Raw genomic sequence first — 8,665 nt, 5'->3', positions numbered from 1 at the left:
AAGTAATGCAAATCAATTTTAGGCACATTCAGCGCACAAACAATGCAACCATGATATGATATATATCATTTGTGTAGTATACAATATAATTATCACGCAGTTTGCAACTCTGCATACAATCAGTGTATAACATCACCGTCGGTTTTGTTCGTCAAAAAGCAAGACAGGTACGCAGTGGATTTCACCGGCAACAAATATTCTATGAAATTCTGCACTGTGCACCGCCCCCCTCTAACTCTCCCGCTCTCTCTCTCTCTCTGTCTCTCACATACGCGGTCTCCTCCCTCGCCACTTTCTCCAGCCAAGAAGCTATCTTTACCTCCCCAGCTTTACTCTACAAGCATGTCCTCAGACTTGCAGCCGTGTGATGAAGCGAACCAACTAACTTCCAGAGAGCACCGGATGAAGGAAACCCGCTGCACGAGTAGCAGAAAAGCCTGAGAGCAGGTAATTAACTCAACAACATATGTCCCGCAAATCTTAAGGATGTTTGGTTAGAGAATTGAGAGAAATGCGCACGATAAAAACTCGCTCAGTCAGTGTACGGGCGCATAACATTCGTGTGTAATGTAATCGTGCAATCTTTATAGTAGTCTGTACATTTGATTGTTTTTCTATCAATTTACTTGGGATGCATGTATAATGTATCAACATCAGTCGTGGCAGGATACTGACAGAACTTTGTGCGCAACAAGCAAGGTTCGACATGACCTATGGTACAATAGACAATGTCTTATAGGAGTCATATTTCCTATCGGAGGGTGTAATAAACGTGTTCATCAGTGACATGGGAGTGGAGATGGTTTGCGCTTTAGACATAGATATCTGTATATTGTGCCATGCGATGATGCGGAATGGAATTGTCACATTGCGCAATGAAATTCAGCTTAGCAAATAAATAAATGATCATAGTGCTATGGAGATTGCTTTCTATTACCTGCTGTTGTCGTCAATATTGGAATGATGATTCTCTTTCATTTTAGAAAAGTGAAAAGTATTTTATTCTCATATGATCCATATCTTCTTTTCAGTAGATTGTTTCTGCATCCAACCAAAATGAAACGATATACAATGTTACGATAATAATCTTTAATTAGTTGTCTTAATAATTACAATGATCATAAATTGAATATTACATTTTCCACCATTTGCATGTCTGTTGCCGATCCATCCATGGAACGGTTCCTTTCATATAGGAATGGTATTGCGCATCCCCGTGCCAGGCACCTCTCCAGCAAGACAGCGAGCATTTCGTGAGAGTAGGCTAATTGTTTTTCAAAGCAAGTTCAACAGTATCGAATTTCCCGCTTGGGCTAGTACAACTCCTAGTACAACTGTACTAGCCCAAGCGTTAACATGTTGCGTTAAGACGTTATTCTATTGTGCGACACAAAGAGGGTATACCATTTAAATATGCCATTGATATGTGTTTTGTATATGTTAATGTGTTTATATATTTCAAATAAAAATATAAAATAATCGTAGTTATTTTACAGTGAAGTATGAAGCATCCGGAAGTTGACGCATGATTTTGACTCGATGTCCTTGATTTGGAGACCTTCATACCTCGTGCAAATACGACTCTGTCCATACAGAATGGTATTGCTATGTCCCCTACCCCACAAAGGAAGACAGGGAATAGTTTGCCGATTTCGTCGTCAGCCTCCATTAATTTATGCATCCCACCATCATAACGATAGAATGGACAGCACGCTGCATGAACATACGTGCTGAAATATGTGAAAGAGAGGATCTTCAGTTATTTAACCCAATGCGCAATGAGTTTACTCATGGTTGTTTTGCAGTGGTGGTGAGAGAAGGTGATCGATTTAACGACAAACAACAGGGTTTGTTCGACTGTGATGAAGCTGCATGTCTCACTGAATGTGCGCGTAAAAGCGCGCTTGGCACTGCGCGAGCAACCCCGAAGGATGAGTTTGGATATGGCTGGTGCATGTTGACACAGATTAGCAGATTGTATGATTGTATAACTGACAGCATTAACAGGATTGAAATTAGTGAGCGATTCCAGATTTCTCAACAGATCAAATAAGGGGGCTTGCCTCATTATCTAGGTTGCATGACGTGTTCCGAAATTGCGTCAAAATCAAGTTTTGAAATGAGCCACTGCTTTTGTGTTTTGAGGTCGCTGGAAGCTGGTGCAATTCCTCACGATAACGTCACAGTCGTGTCAAGTCTTTTGAGGTTGGAAAATAAAAATGTGCTTTGCATCGATTACGATCTCCATGTGATGTATAGGTCCCTGTGATCTCCAATATAAAACTCTGGTCACACTGCGGGAGAATAAATATGCCTGGCTATTCATAAATAGCCCCATAGACTCACATAAGGATATGCATTTATCAGATCGGGTTAAAAACACACTGTCTCGACTGTCCCATCTGTAACCTGTGAAATATGATTGTTTTTGATCGAGTTGATAGGTGATGAGAAAAAAAACATTATTTATTTTATAGGTGAAGAATCTGTGCTTGCATTACTTATTGGTCTCACAAGTCTAAATGACGTTGGCCATTTAACAGATTGGATAGGGGCGAACCCTTTGAAGACGGATGCAAATGTACCTCTTGTTAATGTGTCTGGTGTGTTTGATTAATTAGTGCACTTGATGCATTTGAGGTCCAGGTGCAGGTTGAAAAACGTGGTCATCATTTATAACATAAAGGCACTCTCTCTTTTACGTGCGTAAGTGCACTGGTAATTATTAGGAACAATGTGACCCTGAATTCATTGTTGAAATTAATTGGTTTTGTGAGATAAAGACTGGGCAGACAACGCTAGACCAATTGAATACTGAATAATTGTTGGTAGTGGTTTGGTTCTTGCAAAGTGTATTTGGTTCTGGTACAGCTTGGCTGATAGGGTGCATTCTGGTGCTCACAATTAAGAGCCTTTAACAGAATGGATATTTGTATTGCCTTTGCCCAATATTCGCAAAATAACATGCATGAGTAAGCTAAAGTCAGCAAAAAAAGAAATGTCCCTTTTTCAGGACCCTGTCTTTCAAAGATAATTTGTAAAAATCCAAATAACTTCACAGATCTTCATTGTAAAGGGTTTGAACACTGTTTTCCATGCTTGTTCAATGAACCATAAACAATGAATGAACATGCACCTGTGGAACGGTCATTAAAACACCAACAGCTTACAGACGGTAGGCAATTAAGGTCACAGTTATGAAAACTTAGGACACTAAAGAGGCCTTTCTACTGACTCTGAAAAACACCAAAAGAAAGATGCCCATGGTCCCTGCTCATCTGCGTGAACGTGCCTTAGGCATGCTGCAAGGAGGTATGAGGACTGTAGATGTGGCCAGGGCAATACATTGCAATGTCCGTACTGTGAGACGCCTAAGACAGCGCCACAGGGAGATAGGATGGACAGCTGATTGTCCTCGCAGTGGCAGACCACGTGTAACAACACCTGCACAGGATTGGTACATCCGAACATCACACCTGCGGGACAAGTATAGGATGGCAACAGCAACTGCCTGAGTTACACCAGGAACGCACAATCCCTCCATCAGTGCTCAGACTGTCCGCAATAGGCTGAGAGAGGCTGGACTGAGGGCTTGTAGGCCTGTTGTAAGGCAGGTCCTCACCAGACATCACCGGCAACAACGTTGCCTATGGGCACAAATCCACCGTTGCTGGACCAGACAGGACTGGCAAAAAGTGCTCTTCACTGACGAGTCGCGGTTTTGTCTCACCAGGGGTAATGGTCAGATTTGCGTTTATCGTTGAAGGAATGAGCGTTACACCGAGGCCTGTACTCTGGAGCGGGATCGATTTGGAGGTGGAGGGTCCGTCATGGTCTGGGGCGATGTGTCACAGCATCATCGGACTGAGCTTGTTGTCATTGCAGGCAATCTCAACACCGTGCGTTACAGGAAGACATCCTCCTCCCTCATGTGGTACCCTTCCTGCAGACTCATCCTGACATGACCCTCCAGCATGACAATGCCACCAGCCATACTGCTCATTCTGTGTGTGATTTCCTGCAAGATAGGAATGTCATTGTTCTGCCATGGCCAGCGAAGAGCCCGGATCTCAATCACATTGAGCACGTCTGAGACCTGTTGGATCGGAGGGTGAGGGCTAGGGCCATTCCCCCCAGAAATGTCCAGGAACTTGCAGGTGCCTTGGTGGAAGAGTGGGGTATCATCTCACAGCAAGAACTGGCAAATCTGGTGCAGTCCATGAGGAGGAGATGCACTGCAGGACTTAATGCAGCTGGTGGCCACACCAGATACTGACTGTTACTTTTGAATTTGACCGGCCCTTTGTTCGGTGACACATTATTCAATTTCTGTTTGTCACATGTCTGTGGAACTTGTTCAGTTTATGTCTCAGTTGTTGAATCTTGTTATGTTCATACACATTTTTACACATGTGAAGTTTGTTGAAAATAAACGCAGTTGACAGTGAGAGGACGTTTCTTTTTTTGCTGAGTTTAGTTCAATTTCCAGAGGAAAATATGATTGTTTTTTGTACAGCACTGCCATGTACAGTACAGACCCGGAATACATTTGGTGTATTTTGTTTTTCAATATGACGTGCTTGCCATCAGCTATGGTGCAGATCAGACACACACCATTGCATCAGATTATTTGTATCCTACATTATTATGTGAGCGAGCTTTTGAGAGGGTGCGTATCTTCTACCTCGTATTTCCTGTCACAAACATCACATTTCTGAAAATATACAAAGGCCCTTATATAATTGCTGAAAAGCTTACTCAACTGATTTTTCCTGATTCCCCCCTCCACCTTAGGTGGGGTGAGCAGCAGTACAATTGTATAGTCTTTTACAGTTTAAGATGTATTAGGCTGCATGGTCAACGGGTCACACAGCACAGTCCTAGCAATTTGTGCTTAAATATTGCACAATTCTTTAAGCTGTCAGTGTAATCCATACAATACGTTGTCGACTTATCCACAGGTAAATACTTTAGCTATTTTCTTATTGGTTATCATACTTTATGCAAGCTGTGCCGAGCGAGGTTGTTTTAGAAAGGACACGTTTTTTTTAACACTTATGGTAACATTTGCATGTACTGCTTCAGTAAAGATTTACTGAGGTTACACAATCACTACATTACTATCAATATATTCCCATCATTATACATGATTGATATCACATTAGAGACGCAACCACTAAAGAGTAAGCATAATTTCCCTGTGCCGTTGTGGTTAATAACCATGATTATCTCATACTGTACTGTAAAGGCATATACTAATGCTTAGGGTAACACGCTGTATAGGGCTCATACCCTATATTCTATAGACTTGGAGATTTGTATCAGTGTGAATATGTTATGTTGCGTATTGGCTGCTGTGCATGACATGCTGGCTTAATAACAATGTGAGTAAAGAGGAAGAATGGGATTTGTGTTTGTGTGTAGGGAGAAGCTATGGATTTATTCATTTTTACCTATGAGGTCGTTTTTTATACGGGTTCATTTTTGTTTTACACTCATTCTCCAACGTATCTACACCAACCATGAGATAGATGTCGAGTTTGTTCAAACTAATCCCACTAAAGGTGGGACATATTGACGGGCTATATTTATTTGGCAGAGAGAGTTACCATTCAGTGAGATGCTATTTGTGTGTTTTCTCTATAGGGGCATCCCAAGTTGACCCCATCCGGAGACTTCTTCCTGGGCTGAACACAATGGAGACTGTTTGACAGTGAAAGTGGAGGTTTACTGTACAGTAGCTCAGCTGGATTTCCTCATCCCTTCATGACATGCAGTGAGCCGATGCCACCAGCAGGTATGGCGGACAATTGTAATTAAGATTAATGACCTATTGTGATTTTTAAGTTGTTGCTGCTCCAGAACCTATTAGGTAGTTAGACTTTTCCTAGAAAGATTTCATGTTTTGCATATTAGCCATCTATAGAGTTATGGTCTGTTAGGAGAGCAGCAAGTGTCTGCTTGAGAGGGGCCACTTGAACAGCTCTTGAAGTCATACAGGTTCCCTGCCTCACTTGATAGAGCCGCTGTTTAGGAGCAGAGTAACCTAAGGTAGCAGGCATAAAGTAAACACCTGAGCGGGGTCGCCACATCCAGTTTTCAGGGGGAAAGGAAGCTAGGTTGAAAATACTGTATCCCTGAAAACAGGATGTTTCCCCGCTGAGGGTGGGAGCAGAACAGGCATGATGATTACTCACTTGTTTAATACAATTGCAAAGTTAACACATAATGCACTCCTAGCTTTGCCTATACATTCCCACCATGTGCGCATCATGTATGCTCACTTTTAAATGAACCCAGGCTCTAATGGAAAGTTTGAGAGGCTGGCACCAGGGGTGCATTTGACATAGCAGCGAGGAGCAAAGGTGTCTTTTTAAAAGTTTACATTTAGTCGGTTATGTGTTTGATTCAACGGACATAGGCCTTTAGAGCAGTAACCCAGCGGTGGTGCGGCTAACCCAGCGGTGGTGCAGCTAATCAAGCGGTGGTGCGGTGCACATTAGTGGAGCTGAGAGATGGCACCAGTTGAAAGGAATGCCTGATTATCACGCTTTCAACCACAGCAGGCTGCCACATTTACACTGAGCTGCTGGTGTTAAATCACACTTTTTAATAGTATTCTTATGCAATTAAAATGTTATTTTGCTTTGTATGGATAAGCTGAGGCACCAGCGATGAAGGCTTGTTAAGGAAGAGGATGTAATTAAGCTAAAATGGGAGAATGGAATAAGAGCATGTGCAAATCTTCCACTCTAACGTGTTGAGCACAATGGAGCAGTAAGGATGTTTAGCAACTCCTCTCTAGACGGTTTCTTGAGCAGCTACATTGACCATGCTAGTCACCGTCACTAGCACTGTGAAGTATGGATCAAATAAAATAGTGTAATTGCATTTCCTACAAAGACTATAGGAGGTCGTTGAACTCAGCGGTATGTCGTGTGTTTCTTCTTCTGTGCATAAAAAATGTTGAAGAGATGTAGTGACCCTGTAATTGGTTGTAAAACCCAAGCTTGCTGTTTAGTATTTCAGGGCTCTCTAGACAATACGGTGGGAATTTCACTACCTCAGAAGAACCCAGTGATGATTGTAGTGTAAAAGCTTGATAGAATACATCAGAAGCCATTACTCTTCAAAATTGGTTCTAGGTGATCTGTTTAGTGCCCCACAGAGGGAGACCTGAATACATTAAATCATGCAGGTTGGCATTTATTGGGATGACTTATGTACTGGAGGAAGCTCTGCAGGGTAGTGACTAGCTGGCACTGCCACAAAGTCATACAATTGGATTTTAAACGTTACCCTAACCGTAACCTTAACCCTTACCGAAACTCTAACCTGTACTACACTGCTAACCTTATGCCTAACCCTAACCTTAAATGCAGACCAAAAAGCACATTTTTGTTTTCATGGTTTCTTAACAATATATAGCCCATTTTGACTTTGCCACTGGCCCATCTAGTGGAAATCGCACAGCTCTGCCTCCAGGACAAGATTCATCCCACTAAACGTCAACATGCTTTAATCATGGCCGGAGAAACTGTAAGATCTGTTGATATCATTGTAATGAATCATCCACGCTGTATCTCTCTCTCTCTCTAAGTCCCTTTCCTGGGCTCCTCTCTCTGAAATAGGCAGGCTTCTAAAAGGTTGCAGTGTCTTTGTGGTGCACCGTGACGCTGTTCCATTCTAATCAAGAGGGTTCACTGCATCACCCTTGGGCTAGCAGCTAGCCTATCAGCTATTGTTGGGACACAGCTTAGAGATGGAAGAAAGACCTTCCCCACTGCTGTCTGTAAACAGTGCCGAATCCTTTGTTGTACCATAACAGAGACCCAAGACTGCTTAGTAATAGTAGTACTACTAAGTAGTAGTACCATCGATATCACAAGATATTTCTCTCCCTGTTTTCGGTTCTCAGACACAGCTGAGGAAGCCTCAGGTGTTCATAAGTCCTGCCACTCATCCAGTAATAATTCCGGCTCCCATTCCCGGTGCTCAATTGCACTAAGCCTCGGCACCGGATAAATCCGTCCCTGCGCTTCTAGCTCCATTATTATTGGCTCCATAAACATTCAGCACTCCCCGCTCCCGTTGGAACCATGGTGGAGCAGTGACATTGTAATTTTCCAGACAGATCTAATTCCTCCATGATGTGGGATTGGAAGATTGGAAGACAGAAGACATGGAGAGATGGTTTTCCCTCCCTGCCCTCTGACCTCTTACACACAGGTTGGCTATTGGAGTTACATTCGATGGCGAGGGTCACAGAGAATGAGTCCAAGAGGGGAAAGTACTGTATAAAGGGATGATTATTTTTCCCAATCCCCCCCTAGACTCAGTAGGTAGAGAATGATACAGCCAGCCTGGCTCATCTGGCTGTTATTGTTATCAACTCTGCCCAGAGAGAATATACTGCTTTATAGGGACGTTTTCCACTACAGTGTTACTGCTGTTGCTGCTGCTGACCCTGTGGATGTTTGTGAGGGAGCCTTGTGTCAATTTCTCCTCTTTTGGGTCATGAACACTAACGAACAATTAGACAGGAAGAGAGACGATGATACGAGGCTGAAAAATGTCTCCCTAAAGTCCTGGTGAGTTTGAGCTCTTTCAGGCAGAGCCTGACAGGACTGGGCCTTTAATCATTCACAGCCACTAACAGGACCGG

The 8,665-nt window shown here is 42.8% G+C and overlaps 1 protein-coding gene across 1 annotated transcript in view; it reads left to right on the top strand.

Moving 5' to 3' along the window:
* Positions 1-288: 288 nt before the first annotated feature.
* LOC115180074 (muscarinic acetylcholine receptor M2) overlaps positions 289-8,665 on the top strand; it is a 76,023-nt gene continuing 67,646 nt past the window's right edge. Inside the window, exons 1-2 of the mRNA XM_029741972.1 lie at positions 289-447; positions 5,647-5,797. The gene's annotated coding sequence lies outside the window, so the exon portion shown is untranslated. The remainder of the gene's footprint in view (positions 448-5,646; positions 5,798-8,665) is intronic.

Source organism: Salmo trutta, chromosome 40 (genome assembly GCF_901001165.1).
Source record: "Salmo trutta chromosome 40, fSalTru1.1, whole genome shotgun sequence".
In the NCBI taxonomy this organism is placed as follows: Eukaryota; Metazoa; Chordata; class Actinopteri; order Salmoniformes; family Salmonidae; genus Salmo; species Salmo trutta.
The sequence above is the reverse complement of the archived record's forward strand: the minus strand, read 5'-3'. Positions and strand labels throughout refer to the sequence as shown.